Raw genomic sequence first — 17,145 nt, 5'->3', positions numbered from 1 at the left:
CTTCACTATGCACTTGTCACACCTCCCTCCAGGCCAAAGCGGCCTTGGTGCCATTTTGCAAGCAGCAAATGAATTTCACACTAATTTGTTATCCCAAGCTCCTGAGGACAGTCAAATAGCAACACGTTTATCTTTGCTAAAACTCCAAACCTGAAATCGATCACATTTCCAGTTCCATGCGAGGTGTTTGCCAGATGAACGCAACAGGTTTTTAATGTTTCTCTACAAGCAAATGCGCCTCACGTGCATCGCCTATAAGCTCACCTTTGTGCTACATGTGCTTATTTAGCGCGTGTGACAGAGATGTAGATGGAAGCCCAGACCTAAGAGAGGCAAAGCCGACATCGCTGCCAAGTGGTGCCTCTGCTGATCCTTAAATTATCGTAATTCTAGACCTATGCATTACAAATAATCATGTAATATTTGTACTGTCTAATACCACAAAACCCATTAACGACAGGGTGTGCACACTTACATCATGAACACTTAAAATACAATGCCACGTATTATCTTCACCTTGTATTGTGATCACCATGTATTCCCATTTCCAAGAAGAGAGAAAATATGCAGTAGTACACCTCATAGTATAAGATAATATAATAGACGGCAGTCCATAGAAACTGAACATTATAGGATTCACAAACCTGTGTTGCCATGCTCCTGTTGACACTAGCATGAATGGCTGTTAATTATAGTGTCTATAGATGTATCAGTGTGGGTTTGCCAAGGTACGAATACTGCACAGTGGCTCAATATTTCTTCAACAGGCTCTAAACCTTCTGGACCATTTTGCAGTTAGAATAAAAGCTACTTAAGTGATGTACCTGTGTTTCTTTGAAAAAGCTTTGGCTTTCCATGAGATTTAAAATATGAATAATGGTGCTACTGTAGCTTTGAACTGGACCTCCATTCGGCTTTGGTGCATTAGTTTACATGTAACAACTCAAACTAATGCTGTATGTAGCATTTAGCTCCAAGCTATACCGCTAATCTACTATATGAGAATCTATATATACTATAATCTACTATATGAGAGACTTGTTCCTCGAGCTGACAACACTTTAAAGCGGAACACTCTCTATCCTAACCTCACAATCAGCCAATCAGCTGACCTGTGCCCAGACCCTGAATGGCTCCTCATTTCACTTCCCGTCTTATCACACGCCCTCACTTCCTGTTTGTGGACATGAATGGTGTCTGAATTGTGTGTCCACTAGACCAAGAACAGCCTAATTTAGATAAAAGGGCAGGTAGGATGAAATGAGGACAGAGTTTATGCACATATTTCGGAAATGTGTGTGTGCTTGGGCATGCATGTGCGAGACTAAAGTCTATACACTGATGAGAAGGGACAGGAGTAGCCTGGGGTAATCACGTCATTATCCTTGCTGATGGGTGAATACACTCACCTTTCTCTCTCTCTCCCTCTCCCTCTCTCTTTCTCTCTGTCACACACAGAAAAGAAGAAGAAGAGGCCCTCACTGCTGGAGCCCTGCCAGACAAGCCCATCTGCTTTTTAAATGGAACCCAATTTACAGCACCTAGAAGGCCTCGATTGCTCGGGGACCCGCAGTCTCGCCAAGCGGAGAGCCTGAAACGTGAATACGGCGGGGTCACCCGATCCTCAATGTAGGACCTCGCAGCGGCACCTGGGACTGGGATTTGGGTTGCTCAAGTGCTGATGGTTAAAAAGGTTTGATAGGAGGCGGTCCACCTCTCACATGAAATCATTCATCGGCCTTGGGACATTCACTTACTGGTTGTGACAGCAGCACGCCTCCACCGCCGCTCAGTACAAATGCGTAAAAAAACGATTGCGGGTATAACCAGCAGTCTCCAAGTGCGAGGTTACTTGGGAACGGCAGGCCTGCGGCGAGAGTCATGAGTTCACATTAAAACAGACACAATGTGTTGTTTTAACTCGCTTGGTTCTATAAAATTCTACCGGCAGAATGTGAACACGCACGCGCATTCACACAATGTAAACCCCTCTCTCCTTGAGGCTCCGACTCTCGGCGGTGGAAACCCCCTTCAGTCACACATAGATCACATAACCTCTCTTGACATCGGAGGACAGCACTCCCAATGGAAAGATGCAGATTCACACAAGCTGAGTGCCGGCCAAGGCTCCAGACTGCCATTGTCCTTCAGAGTCATCCAAACAAAACAATGAAGAGGGTCACACAAGGCCCCCTGTGGAATGGTAAATAACTGGAGAGAGAGTGAGAGAGGAAGAGACAGAGAGAGAGGAAGTGAGAGAGATATTCAGAGAGAGTAATCCACTGACAATGACTGTGTTATATGGAACACCGAGTGCAAAATATGATCATCTGGGGGCAGGTGAACTCCACTCATGTTCAATCATTCAAGAAGAATCTGACACTGCTTGAATGGAAAATATGTCAGCTTCGTGATGTAGAGAGCCAAAACCCAAGTAAAGAGAGAATGTAAATTGTCTCACCTCTAGTTATAAGGAAATATAGTTACTATAACACATGGCGAAAAGACATCTATTCAACTTTGAGTTTTACAGCAATATTTTACACACTGAAGTAGAATAACAGTAATTTGCATCTCATACAGCGCTGCGGGCAGAACTTCTTTTTATGTGTACAATCATCTAGGCAAGTGTTGATATTGTCAAAGCTATGCAGAGGCAGGAAAAGGAGGGGCAAAATCCAAACAATATCAAAAGCTTAGATTACGGTGATGTTAATCATTCATTAGCGCTGAGTGACCCTTAATCATAAAACCATCTTTGTTGTCATTATTCATCTGGCATTAAATGTGAGCCTGTTAATTCAGACTCAGGATTCTGACAATAGGCGGTCTACAAAGGGCTTGGAAGGCACAGTCTCCCTCCCAATTGGTCTTTCATATGCTAATGAGGGAACTGTTTTGGGTTTACTGGCCTGGTTGGAAATGATTTAGGGCGACACCGGTGCTCTGAGCCTTTATGTTTAGGCTGGCCGCGGGGGCTCATATATCACCCTGATCATTAATCAATTAGCGTCTCCTAGCCACCTGTCGGACACATCGGCGCACAAAACATTCCTGCCCTTGGGCAGTTGCTAGACGATGATCATCAGTAGCAACACTATTACCTTCCAACCCCTCGACACCCTGCCCCCCACCACCACACCCCTCCCACTCCCCTTCTTCTTTATGGTAATACCCTGATGGATTACATAATCGCACCCAAACACTGCCCCTGCAAAACGAAAAGGTCTCCTCTGCAAGAGAAGCAGAAGTGGAAACCGCCATGCCTGTTTTTTTTTTTTTGTTTTTTTTTAATGGGTCTACCCCCTCCCAACTCAATTGAACAGCAACTTTTTTAACATGCATTTGCCCTCCGCTGTCACAAACAGAAAAGACGGGGCAGAAAGGAATTGATGCTGACCTTCAAGGAGAATCAATAAGCTGACGGCTATTCAAAAGTGCTGAATGCACACCAACGCTGTGTCCTCCATTGTTTTAAATGCAACTGCCTCCAGCGGTGTATTGATGGTTGTTTAGTATTGATGACGTGTCACAGTAGCGAAATACATGCGCGAGTGAAGCTTTAAACTACCGGCGTCTCGGTGACATTAGCATAGGTCCAGAAAAAGTGATTTTGTTTAGACAAGATGAAGTTACTGCTGAATTGCAGTAAGTCTGCGAGAAACTAGAGGGCTAAAACAAACATGCACTAACTGTTCATTCATCACACGTTCATTTACAAATCACTAAAGTTTCTGTAAACTTCCAGTTTTCTGGAAAAAACGAAAAGACGTGAAAAACAAAGTTGTTACATTTTTCATGGTCTGGGTTGTTTGACAACTCTATCAAGCTTTGTGATCTCGCAAAGCCACTTGAGACAGTGTGCGGTGGGAGCAATGGCGAGTGAAAAAAAAAAAAAACTCAAAAGATTTCCGTTTAACAACTGCCCTCTGCCCAACCGCCACAAATACTGTTTTTTCTGGAGATTTGTATGTAAATTTGAACTCTCATGCAAAGGCCCTCGCTGCCACTAGACAATCTCTTTTTCACAGCCCTGCTTCCCTGACAATACCCAACTCCCACCACCCTCCTATCCAACCCCCAAAAACCTTCACATTTTCACACGTTTTTGTTATTTGGAACTAATACCTAAAAGCAGCTGAAGAGATAAGTGGCACTAAAATTAGCGTCTAATCCGCCAACCCTCAATATGGCGACATGGAGAAAGTAGATTTGTCAAGCCTTGATTTAGCAGTATTCTTTCATTATAAAAGTAGCACTCTTCACGCGGCTTAGCAATACGAAATGGCTCAATCAGTCTCATGTGGAACATTAAGGTGGGAAGGGGTAAGAGGATGGAGAGAGGGGACTGTGAACCCAGAGAACTTGGCATCATGCTGGCGCAGTTATTGTGTCGACGGCATTGCTTTTTTTCATACCTGTGCTGCACTCTTCAACTCTCAGCGTTCCCTACCGAAAATGACAATTCTCCATCCACTTCTAAAGGCTACAAACAGAAGAGCTGCTTCACTGGGGTATTGTAGAAAATCTGGGCCACTGTGTTGGGTGTGTAAAGTGTGTAACACTGGGCTGGGCACTGGATACATCTGAGTTTTTTCTTTTCTTTCCTTTTTTTTGTCTTTTAAATCCAACCAGGCAAGGAGCCAGCTACCGACATTATCAGGTGGATTTTCAAAAGAACAAAAGCTCCTCTGCGATTCTTTACACTGCCGATGGAAAAAAAAGCTGAAGAGAAACCCCATCCAGTATAGATACTCAACGTGTGTGTATGTGTACACTGTCCTTGGTATTTCAACCATATTCATTTCTTCAAGAAGATTATTTCCCTGATAATCTCACACTTTCTTCTATTTACTTATCTCTTCAGTAAGGCCCTAAAAACTTTGATATTAAAAGTGCAAAGGGCAAAACTAAAGCCGGGACACATGGAGAGGAAAGCCTATCTGTTTTGACTCACTGTATCTAATCACATTCACAACATGAATGCATTTCCAAGGCCACAAGGCCAAATAACAGATATTTTTGGAACAATAAATCTGGGGGAGAAAAAAAAAACTCACACTTGACTGCAAACAAGGAAAGTACATAGTTATGTTGCCTTGTATCTGTTGGTGGACAAACAGTGTTGGAGAGAAAAACTAATGCCTGATCAAGATAAAGGCCCATCCACAGGGAACAGAGGCAGAGAGAAGACAGCGGGAAGGAGGGGGGTGATGGGCGACAAGCCAAAGGCTTGACCTCTCGGGGTCAATAGGTGATTAGTAACATTTATCATACCTACGCAAGCTGCTAAATGAGAAGCCAGGCAGCTTCTCTCTGAAGAATTCAGCACATTTCGATGTCAAAGTCCAAATGAAGGCTGGGCCCACTACTGGCAACCAGATGCCCTGTGTTTATGACAGAGACAAATATTGGAATCCCTAAGTGGAAAAACATGCCATTCTGGCACACGGCAGCAGCAGTGAAATGTTACATCATTTTGACGATTTAATGAGCACAGCCTGGATCATATCAGAAGTTTAAATACCTGCCAATGCCAATATAAAAGCTAGTATTTCATGCTTCATGAGAGAGGCTAAAAAATAAGTTTCATTCGATAGGAAAACAATGGTTGGAGAATGAGGGGGCTGCGGTTGTGGTTGAGGGGGAGGCAAGCAGCACTGTCCTGATGGAAGTCATGCAAGGTATCTGAACACTGGGAATCCATGGAGCCGCAGCTCAGCCACACTGACATTCACATGGAGGAAATGACAAAGAAGCAATTGAGTGCGGAGACCAGATCTGGCACAGACTTATCAGAAAACACTCCAGCCTCAGGGGACTGCCCGACAGTGGTTCTCTGAAGAAGCACGGCAGCGCTACAGTGTTTCGGTGCTCTGGACAAGTGGACAAGAGTTCGAGTGGGTATCCTGGGCCAGAGGCCAATGTAAGAATGAAAACACACTGTTGTGAGGGAGGACAATTAGGACACACTCACGCAACAGGCATCTATCAAAGTGAAGATGACAGCTAATTTCACAAATAAAACAAACATTTCCTTCTTGTTAGTAGTTTCATAACTTGTGCATGGGCAGAAAAGCCACAATGATTCTACTTAAAGTAAAGTGCACAAACAAAACACAAATTAGAATGGAATCACATTTTTATGTCCCACACATCCAAGAAGAAAAGATGAACAGTTCTCAGTTATGAACATAAGCCAAGACTCGGGCTCCAAATCTCTGGAAGCGCTCGAGCGTTAAGACGGTCCAAACGCAGTGAAAAGTTATTTTTCACTTTCCCTCCCTTAATCCACAATTTAAGAGGTGCTGCTGGCCCGGCATCCCGCTCGATGGAGGATGTTTGAAAATAGGCTGAGATGCATAAAGAAGATGGGGTTTATTAACTATAAATATAATGCAATAGAGGTCAAATATAATCCAGGGATAGATCCACAAAAACAACTTAAAGCTGAACTAAAACAGCCTCACAGCATGCTGCTAGATCCCCGCTAGAGAACAGTGTGGACATGGGTAGGCAAAACACAGAAAAGCAAGCGAGGGCTATAAAATAACAAACAAAAAAACGATGCTTATTATTGTTATTTCATATTTGAATTCAAGTATGAGCGCGCACGAACACACCGACTTTCACAGATTTCCACGACTTTGCTGCTCGCATGATGAAACAATGCACACCTGTTTTCAATTTGTCATCTAACGAACCAGATGACCTGCAACAACTCCGCAAGCCGAACAAAGAAAACATTATACAGACATTCTATCATCATCCCTGTCACGCTGTTGTTTGTTCATGAAACATAAGTGATTATCACGGAGCTCAACACAACGGTTCAACACTTCAGGCACTGCTAAAATATTAGGGGGGAACAGGGCTGAGCCGAAGGGCAGGAAGGCGGCCGATTTCACATGTGCACAGGTGTAACAATGGGCAAATGTCCAAATGCTCTGCAGACTGTTCTCACTTCATTTTTGACATTCTTGCTTCCTGCGTTGTGTTCGCCGATGAACCACGCCGGTCGGCTCTCTGTGCTATGAGCGAGGGACAATGTGTTTTCAGGGCAACTCAAATCAGCATGAAGGTCCTACAAGAATGTTGTTAAATTGTCAGCGCAGACAAAGCCTAGGTGTTGCTAATAACATTAACAGTGGCTCAGTGTCCTAGTAAGCCATGTCAGTGAGCCTTCGTGCACGAAAACCAGGCCCTTGAAATGGCTAAATTAAATGGGATGCAGCCATTATAACGTTCTCAATTACACCTGTGCTTTTCCTGATATGACGTGTCAAAAAGTCTGCAGTGAAAAAGACAGACTGACTCTTGTTACACCTCTACTCCACATTCATAGTGGCATACTGACACCACGGGGATATATCAAATTTTCTGTAGCATTTTTTTTATTGATCTCGTCTAGAGATGATTAGTTCTTCGTTACAGATATGTCTACTGCAAAAAAAGACATAATACACACAATATCTCTGTTTGTGAGGTTGATTTGGAGTCTCTGAGTCAAGCCCACACCCTTAGAAGTGGCAGAAATCCCTCCCTTAAAATAGAAGGCTGGTGTTTGGTGCAGGGATACGAGAAAGCAGCCTAAAGCCCCTCAAGATAAGTTTCTTTAATACTCTTGATTGTGTCGATCCATTTTTGTAACAACCACATCCTGTTGTGCTTGGGTTTTTCCCCTCCTCGCTTTGGTTTCACAGAATATCCTCAAAGAAACTAATATCAATAAATGAACTCATTAGTATTAATGTGCATTAATGTGGTTTAAGAAGAAAATCTGTAATATACTAGCAGTGTTCAGAATTATTGGTGTAGCTGTATTGAGGTCCAGATGTAGCCTCAATCATTTTGTCTTTTTGTTAAGAAAAAAAAAACATAGCCTGTGGTTATAGCAAGCTTAAACTAGGTGTGTCCCAGGCTGATCTGCAGGATGAGGATTGAGGCCATCAAGGTATTTTTTTCATGGATTATATAAAGCTTAGTCTCTTCCGATCCTTTGTTTATCATAATCCATCGCGCTCTGATAAACAGTGGAACCTGTTCCTTAATACACGGCATTGCACTGCGAGTGAGTGAAGTGCAAGGCAGCGTGAACAAATAAACGGTAGCCGGGCTCTGAAATTAATATTTTCCATACAGGCAGCCAGAGTTACTGAGCAAAGCCAGACTGGGTTTTTAAAAAAGTGCCAGTTTGCAGGTGGTCACGGTGCTGAATTTGATGCTGTGGATGAAGAGAGAGAGAGAGAGTCCAAAACTTTATGCCATTTAATATGCAGAAGAATACAGACCACAAACTCTCGTAGGAGACTATGAAAAGAAAGCAGCTATGTGGGTTTTTCTCTTATTATGTAGAAAAATGCAAACATAGAATCAGATGCTCAATATTAAATAACACCTGGAGACAAAAATACACTCCTAAGTACAAGTGAGCCAAAAAAAAAAACACACCAAATTGCAAACTGGTAATGGGCTCCAAGTTGAGTAGGCAGTGACTAAGAAAACTAGGAACGGCTGATGTGTACAAATGAAAGGTTCTGCAGAAATCACCCTGGAACACGGAGCAGAGCGGTGCCGAAAAAGCCTCCTGGAACACAGTCAACACATTTCACACACGCAGGGCCTGGAAACAACACGCTTGGGGCTTCCACCTTCATTTAGATGAAAATGGACCTCCTCGAGAGGAAATAAAGCCATTTTTAACTCCCCCTCTCGCTACGAGACGGCCTCCCGTAATGTGCCCAGTCAATGGACTGTGGGTTTATTCAACTGCAGGCAGCCCACAGCACTGCCATAAATAATGTAGGGCAGCTCACATGAAACCCTAATCACCATTGTGCTGTCACCCAACAGAGAAGATTGCTTGTTTAATTTACTGCGCTGCATCTGTCTCAGTTCTGCCCAATTTAGTTGGACAATTTCATTGGGCAAGTACTCCAGGTATTTATCAATATGCTTTTTCGCCCAACGCCATGAATCAATAAAAATGCAATGTTCATGTGTCTAAGTCTGTGTGAGTGTGTGTACGCATGTGTTTTGGGGTGATGGTGTGTATCTGTGCCATGAAAGAACAAACAAGAAAAGCTGCGGCTTGTGAAACAACAAAGGCTGGCAGAGAAGAAGCCATCAACACTCAATAACCGGAGCTCATTATTGCCCATCTACAACGTACTTCATTACATTACTATTCCATTAGCATGCAGACATTTGCATATTCCAGTCACCTCTTTACAGAGGCTGTTGATCATAAATGGCAGCCATATGCTGCCTGGTGCGCCATATTACAGAATTATTACTGCGACACAAAAAGCCAAGAAAAATGGAAATTATGTTGACACGGAATGAAGTACAAAACCAATCAAAGGATCCGCCTTTATTGATAGTGTCTCACAGTCTCACTGACTGAATGAGTATCATTTACATCCATGAGTTGTGGTTTCTCGCTGACAAACATCTGCGGGCGGAGGCCTAGTTCACTGGTTGCATTTTTGAGATATTTTCCTCACAGATACATGTACACTGTACATGCAATTTATTTATGTGAAACTGCCAACAAAACAAACATTTATTTAGCTTTTACGGGAGCAGGACATGGAAGATTAACTAGTGCTATACAAACATGCACAAGGCTAAATGTAATTAACATGCGAGATCATGTTTTGCTGCTGTTTTTGTGCTTATTTTGAACTTAACGTCCACTCCTGCAGCTGCAAACACAGGGACTCCTGTCGTCTAACAGGCTCTGTACTGCAACATTTCAGCATGACAGTGATTTGGTGCGATGGCTCTTCTGCACTGTGATGACAGCCCATGGAGACAGAATAAGTAGCAGCGGCTCACTAGCTACATAGACTTGGCGGGCACAAGCCGGGACAGCAGAGCGGTGCGATAACGATGCTGTGAGCTCAGCACACTTACAACCAGCTAGCTGTTCCGAGCTAGCAGCGGCGAGGCCGGTATCATCTTTGTTCAGGACCATTATCTCTCCACCGCGGTGTTCACTTCACACTGATAAATGTGGCCTAGCAACTCCAGCTAATGTGCGAGCAGCTGCATCCACAGCAGCTGGGTAATACACTGTCAACTGACACATACGCCCACACAGGAGGCACAAAATCTGTGTTAAGATGCTTTGTAGTGAAACTGGACAAGGCCACTGCTCAGGATGCTGACGTCTAAGTGTCTTACTTAGGGGGATTCCAGCTGATACATAACCGCTATCATCTTAATACATTCTTGTTGGAACCTGGAGTAGATTTGTCTGTCATGTCAAGAAACACCAACCACTCTCCAAAGTGAATATTTTCAGCTTTTCATCACTGTAAATCTGTTGGTTTTGGACAGTTGGTCAGAACAAAAAAAACATCTGAAGATGTTGCCTTGGGCTCTAAGAAACTGGGATGGATATTTTCACTGTTTTATAAACTAAACAGACTTGGGGACTTGAAAGAATAATGATAATGATAAGCCATAATATAGAGTCACTCTGTGTGACAAGCCTAATCTTTTTTATCTACTTGGATATTCTCTGTCTGGCACATTTTCGCATTATTCTGTCCAATTTTCAAATTACCTAAAAAAAAGATTAAGACTGAAATTATACCAATGTCAACAAAGTAAATATGAAAATGGAAGGTTTTATTCTTCTGCATAACCGACCACAAATCACTGCACTGTCATAATTGACTGCAGACACACACTGGGCACGGAGCAGTGCTGGTATTATCAAGGAGCGCTTAAGGACAGATTGGCTGGTCAGACATCTGTGTAAGTGACACCAGCTATCTGGCTAGCTGTCTGACTCGTGGCAGCAGAGGGTTAACTTGGCAGCTCCGCTGTACAGTGCAGCTCTAAAAGGAATATTAACAGCATGTCCCTCAGTGCAGACGGAGAGAGAGCAACAGGAAAAAGGAGGACGGAGAGAGAAGGAGAGATGGAGAAAATGCAAGCAGCAAAGGGGTGGGTGTACGAATCCAATTTCCAGTGACAGTGTGCTCAGGATCACTGTTTCAGTGAAAGAACATATCATCTGTCAAAGTTAATGGCAGTGTCCTGGGGAAAATGAAGGAAAATAGAAAGGAGACCATTCATTAAGGAGGTGGGGGGTGGGGGGGTGTCGAAGCCACCAGTCTGCTCCACTGTCTCCCTGGGAAAATAAATATATACACAAGCCATTATTTGTGCATTTACGAGGTGGCAGTGCAGCCGCGATCAAGGTTCTCGTGCTACAGAGATAATATTAGCACACATGCCTGGAGAGGAATCTGTGGGCAGCGCAGAGCTATCACTGGGAACGACGAGGTCGGGCCTGGCTGCCTGGTAGGATGGCTGGCAGGCTAGCTAACAGGCCCGACCAGTCTGTCTCTCACTCAGAGCTGTGGATGTACTCAGTGGAAGCAATTGATACCATTGTTTTATGGAGAGGAGGGTGGAGGGGGATTAAGAACCGACAATAGGCCTCTTTCACTGAAAATGTCAGCCGTCACGCCGGGGGACTGTCCGACTGGGCAGAGACACTTTCGTAAAAAGCCAAGGTACAAAATGAGTGTGGAAAATAGTATGAAAACCCTGTGACGAGGCAGGGGCAATGAAACAGTGTGACACGGGCCAGAACATTCCCGTGCCAAATGGTAGAAACGCAATCTCAAACATGGGACAACAGGCTATTGGGAAACTTTACGACACAGATCATGTGAGAACAAGTCAAACAGAAACACAAGGCCTTCAATTTATTTCGGTTTTTGCGTGTTTCTTGAAGATCGGTTTCTCTTGAAAAAAGCTCCGAGGATAAATATGTCAATGGTTTCAAGGTCTACCAACACAATACATAGCTTGAAACACATTCCAAATCAATAACCAGGATAATAGGTTATATGGGTCTTTAGCTCAGCCTCATTAGGAAAAAAGGAGACAAACGTGGCCTGATTCTTCAGGCAAATTAACATTGCGAGGAACCTAAAATATCACAACCAATGATCCGTTCTGGGACATCTTATCATGAGACTATAAAACAGAGAGATACAAAGTTCTCTCTCTGAGTGCTTTGATAACCCCACTGGCCTTGGACCTCTTTGAAAATCTCACTCTGAAGGTTGGAGGTGAATATAAAGAGTAAGTTGAAGTGAGGTACCCTGCCGCTTTAAGGCTGGGATGAAACCAAGTTATTCTACCACTCTGACCTAATTGCTCTCTCGCTCTCCCGACATGAACACTGGGAGCTGTGCACTCTGACACGTAAAGATTATTTAATACCATCAAAGCCATAAAAAGAGGAATAAAGGGAGGCGGTGTGAAAACGGAGGAGGGGTGGGGGGTTAGTTAACCCTTTTGAGGATGGCAGGGTGGAGGGGCAGTCCAGTGGTGCTGTGTGGAGAAGCATCAGAGAGAGAATCAGTATGCAAAAGCGAGCCTTTCTAACTGCCGCCAACCGACATGAGTGGAGCTCCCACATCCCAACATCACAGCGGCTCCAGAACTCCCCCTCCAAAAATAAAAAAATCCCACTCGGCTTCGGCTACACTCTCCTGGTATCGGCTCCCACCCTTCTTCTTCTCCTACTTTTCCCACACTCGCCCCAGTCCCTAAAGGCAATGACTACGTCATTGGGCACCACAGCCAAACCACTGCAATATCCCAATTTATTTCTACTTATTCTGACAGAGTCTGGGCCTGTTTCATTTGGGTCAAGGCTTATTTTATTAGTGTAAAGCCACTCTGCTGGGTTCCACTGGACTCCATTTGTAGAAGTAACTGTTTCTCTGTTAGGCCAAGTGAATTCTACTTAACGCCAACAACAGTATGTCGGTAAACCAACACACGTACGCATCAAAACAAACTCTAAAAAACCTGGCCCATTGGTTTTTCCAATTTAAAGTAAAACTCCAATTCTACAGTGTGGTTTTTCACTGTAAGCACTTCCTACTCAAGAAACAGAGCTACTAGCAGTCGAAATCTGACAGCGCGTGGGTGGGACTGGGTAGAGGTGTTTACCGTTAGGCAAGCGCTGGGTGACATCTCCAGGGTGCCCTGCCATTGTGGGGAGCATGTCTCATCTGTCAGTGCCTGATGAGTTTGTGCCACAGAGCCACAGCCTCGTGAGTCAGCCCGGCTTGACGACAACAGGGGGAACAGGCTGCTGTAGTGGTGGGGCTGTGTGTAGACCACTACAGACCAAACCAAACTAAACCACCTGACTGACTGCAAGGTTTTGGGTTTTTTTTAGGAGAACGCTTGGTCCACTGCCAGGATCAGCCAAGAGTATATCTGTCCTCTTTGCTTTTTTTTCACCTCCTACTTTTGCTGGTTAAAGTGTTATTTTCGAAAGATGCTATCGTGTGACTGGAATCAAACCAAACACTCAAAGATATGGTGACCTACTAAGCACGGATGACGCCTCTGTTTTTAACACGTGATAGTAACGTGAGGATGGAGACGTTGCTCTCTAACTTACTCCAAAAAAGTTTTTAAAGTTTTTAAAAAAACAACAACTGGATAATGCCCAATAAGCTGCGCAAGAAACAATCCAACCAACTTTTAATAACTCATCGCCTTTTATTTGGTACCAATTGTTCCACAGGTGATGAGTAAAAGAAACTGCCACCAAAATGTGACAAATAAAACTGTCAGAGCTAGGAGCTACTGACTCACCACTACTGTGTTTTTAAAAGAACAAAGACGACAAAATTTCCTTTCCAGTGTCATTCACACTTGACTTTACAATCTGCAGAGGAAGGAGAGGGATATGGTGAGGGGGTGGGGGATGTGTGGGGGACAAAGTGAGTGTGCCACAGCCTCAACGATGATGACACATTTAGTGCTATGTGAAACCGAGGCCTTTAACTGGCACTGTTCACACGAGGAGAGAGCTGACTTCCCGTTGGCGCTTGTCAGAGAGAGGGACAGCATCACAATAAAAAAAAAAATTACGAAAAATCTATTGCTCTGTGTTACGTAATCACTGCTTTTTTTTTTTACAAATTTAATTTCTGTGTTGTCACTTTTGAAGATATTGTTGCAAGAAACAATGCTAAATTTTAATTTCTGGCATGCACGACAAAAGACATCTTACGAGCTGCTGTCAACAATGATTTGAGGACAGAATTTCTCCAAGCCGTTCTCACCAGAGCTTAAGAATTAAAACATGAGATTTATACTTACTAATGCCAACTCTATAACTCTATAAAGCACCGAGACAGGGACTATATTTTTAGTATTCAATGATGGAATCAAATATCACGAGATAGCTAGACGGCTGATTAAAAATGGTTAAAATCGTTATCATAAGTGACACTTTACCGAGTAAACAAGGAAAACACTTAACCCAAGACTTCCCAATTACGGTGATTGCACAACATTTAACTGTGAATCACACCAAGAGAGGAGGTGACAGGGTGGGAAAACCCTCAAGACACACCAAATTTCCCACTGTGGCTCAGCCTTTAATGCATCTTGCTCTGAATGTCACAGGCTGTCACAGTTAAAGGGCATCTTCTTTACCCAGCCCCACCCGGCGAGAAAAAAAAAAAAACGTCAGTGTGCCTTACGCTGCCATGTCTGCATATCAGAGAAGTTAAACAGGAACAGGAGAGGGGGGGGGCGGATAAATCTGCAGTGTCATAAAATACATCTGTGCCAAATGCTTAAAAGTGCACAGATTAGTCAAATTAGAAGGAAGCACACAGATAGTACGTGTTGGAGGCTTAAATAGAGGGTAATATAAACACTGTAATCTGCGGTTTTACACTTTTTTTTATAAGATAACACCACAGGTTTATGATGCTGCAGGGTATGTAACTCGGATGCTGTAACACAGCCCCCTTGACATTTAATTTGCTTGGATCCAGACACCTCAAATTGCCACATTATCTTGACAGAGGTTAATCGGGGGTGTTAACAAATTAGAGGTGATGTCTGTCAGTTTGCAGTGGTACTTTTTTTTTTTTTAAAAAGGCTTGCACACAGAAGAATATGCAATGTTGTTTTGAGTGTCATCAAGTTTCCAAGCTCAAAGCATCATCAGAAGAATGCAGGCTTGTGGTTGCCCCCCCTCCTCCTCCTCCTCCTCCTCAGTGAGCTATGCCTGTTCATCCATTTACAACACATACTGAGAGGAAGTGGGCTCCTGATATGATCGGTATCAACACCGAAGTACACTATGCACTCGAGCAAAGTTCACCTCAGAGCCTGTAGCAGCCCGCAATCAAACGACACTGGTCCATAATTTGCAAAAACGTGTCAGAAAAATATAAATATTTCTCCACATTCCGCTGCCCTGACGTTGCAAAAACAAGTCGCTCATCCAAACCGGACTGCATGTTTTGTTTTTTTTTAAAAAAACCCACGTAGCGACACTTTTTTCTCAAGCAGAGATGGTAAGCAGACCGCCTCTGTTAATTGACTCTTAAAAAAACTGTCAGCTCTTAAATGCAGCACGTCTTCACACACAGAGAGAGGAGCGTTAGCTTTGCATGCTAGCAGCTCCCCTAACGTATCCACTAAACACAGCTAATAAACACAAACACACTTTATGCTCGACACGGCGTCGGTTTGTCATGAATTAGCAACTTGACAGGAGTTTCTTGACACTTATTCAAAGCGGTTATTTCTGATATTAAACGTTAAAAACAAAAAAAACAAAAACTGTCACACTCGCATATCAACCGTAGCCATGCATGACGCATTCAAAACCCTCCAGGTGAAGCAGTAAAACACAGTTCCCCCGTTAACCTCCTTACAGAGAGACCTGGACGCACGCTGTCAAGTGTTGACAAGCTGTCAATGACAAGTGGATGGTAATACCTGGGACCTGTTGACTCCTCCTCCCGGTCCCCCCTCGGGCTGCTTGCCGCCGCCGCTCCTGCTCCTGCTCCTGCCGCTGCTGCTGCTGGAAGTTCAGCCGCGCAGCTGTAATCTCTCCGCGGTGGTTACTCTCCCTTCTCAAAGTTTTCTGCCGACTCTCAAATCTGCAAACGGTGGCTCTGCCGTGTGACACTTGCCTATTCAATAACCCCCCCACCTCCCGCTTTCCCCACCTGCCCCTCGGCAAAAACCGTAAGATAAGAGACGGCGAGCCGCTTTCTCTCTCTCTCTCTCTCTCTCTCTTTTTATTTTTTATTTTTTTCTTTTTTTCAGCGAGCAGGCAAGTTTGGCACGGCTCTCGCAAGGGCAACCATTGCAGTCACGTTCTCTGGCTGTGAAATCCAACACCAGCTCTGACCCCGCCCCTTTCCTTTACCGAGGGGCCAGTCCTCAAAAGTGGATGTCCTCCTGCTCTCTCCAGATGTGCTCGATGCTCTGCACAAATGATCTGAAACAACAAGAAAACTACTGCTTTCGGTGCTCCAGCATTTACTCATAGCTCCTTTACGCACTGCACTAAAAGCAGAGGTGGAGGAGGAGGAGGCACAACTCATATTTATTCTTACTAAGAAAGTAAAAGTAGCAATACCTATATGTAAAAAAAAATCTATTACAAGTAAAAGTCTTGCATTCAAGATTGGATTTAAGCAAAAGTGCAAAAGTAATATCAGCACTAAAAGTGCCTTAGTGTGTTATATAATCATATTATTTGAATATGATTACTGAAAGTAGAAACGCACAGTACAGCTGGGGTAAGCTGGCATCATTTTAGCTTACTTCATATATGATTGGATAGTTTCCTCTATAATTATTAGATTATATGAATTAAACACATGTTTTGTTTGTAAAAATATGAACTGCAGCTGTCAGATAAATGTAGAGCAGCAATATTTCATTTCTTTCCTTAAGGTATAAAGTAGAAAAAACTGTACTACTCAAGTAAAAGTACCATATTATTTGAAAATGATTACTGAAAGTAGAAACACGTGCATCATTTTCATATTACAGCTTGTGGAAGCGGGTATAATTATACTTTATATTCTATTGGATAGTTTACTCTATAATTATTAGATTATATAAATTAAACACACATTTTGTTAATGGTCCAGTGTGGCAATATGGCAGACATACACATATATTTATATATAGATATATATGTAAATATGTATATATATATGTTTAGAATTATGTTTTCATGCATGTTTAATTACCTGAAAATAAGAATCTTTTTTTTTTTGTTACTTAAAAATTATCTACAGAGAGTGATGTGAGGAGATTGCAATGCAG

The 17,145-nt window shown here is 43.2% G+C and overlaps 1 protein-coding gene across 12 annotated transcripts in view; it reads right to left on the bottom strand.

The window, feature by feature from the left end:
• The window catches only part of raraa (retinoic acid receptor, alpha a), a 134,560-nt gene extending 118,228 nt beyond the window's left edge, over positions 1–16,332 (bottom strand). For all 12 annotated transcript variants that reach the window (XM_027289582.1, XM_019261964.2, XM_019261956.2 and 9 more), the window contains exon 1: positions 15,799–16,332. The gene's annotated coding sequence lies outside the window, so the exon portion shown is untranslated. The remainder of the gene's footprint in view (positions 1–15,798) is intronic.
• Positions 16,333–17,145: the final 813 nt, after the last annotated feature.

The sequence above is a fragment of the Larimichthys crocea genome, chromosome XVI (assembly GCF_000972845.2).
Source record: "Larimichthys crocea isolate SSNF chromosome XVI, L_crocea_2.0, whole genome shotgun sequence".
Classification (NCBI taxonomy): domain Eukaryota; kingdom Metazoa; phylum Chordata; class Actinopteri; family Sciaenidae; genus Larimichthys; species Larimichthys crocea.
The sequence above is the reverse complement of the archived record's forward strand: the minus strand, read 5'-3'. Positions and strand labels throughout refer to the sequence as shown.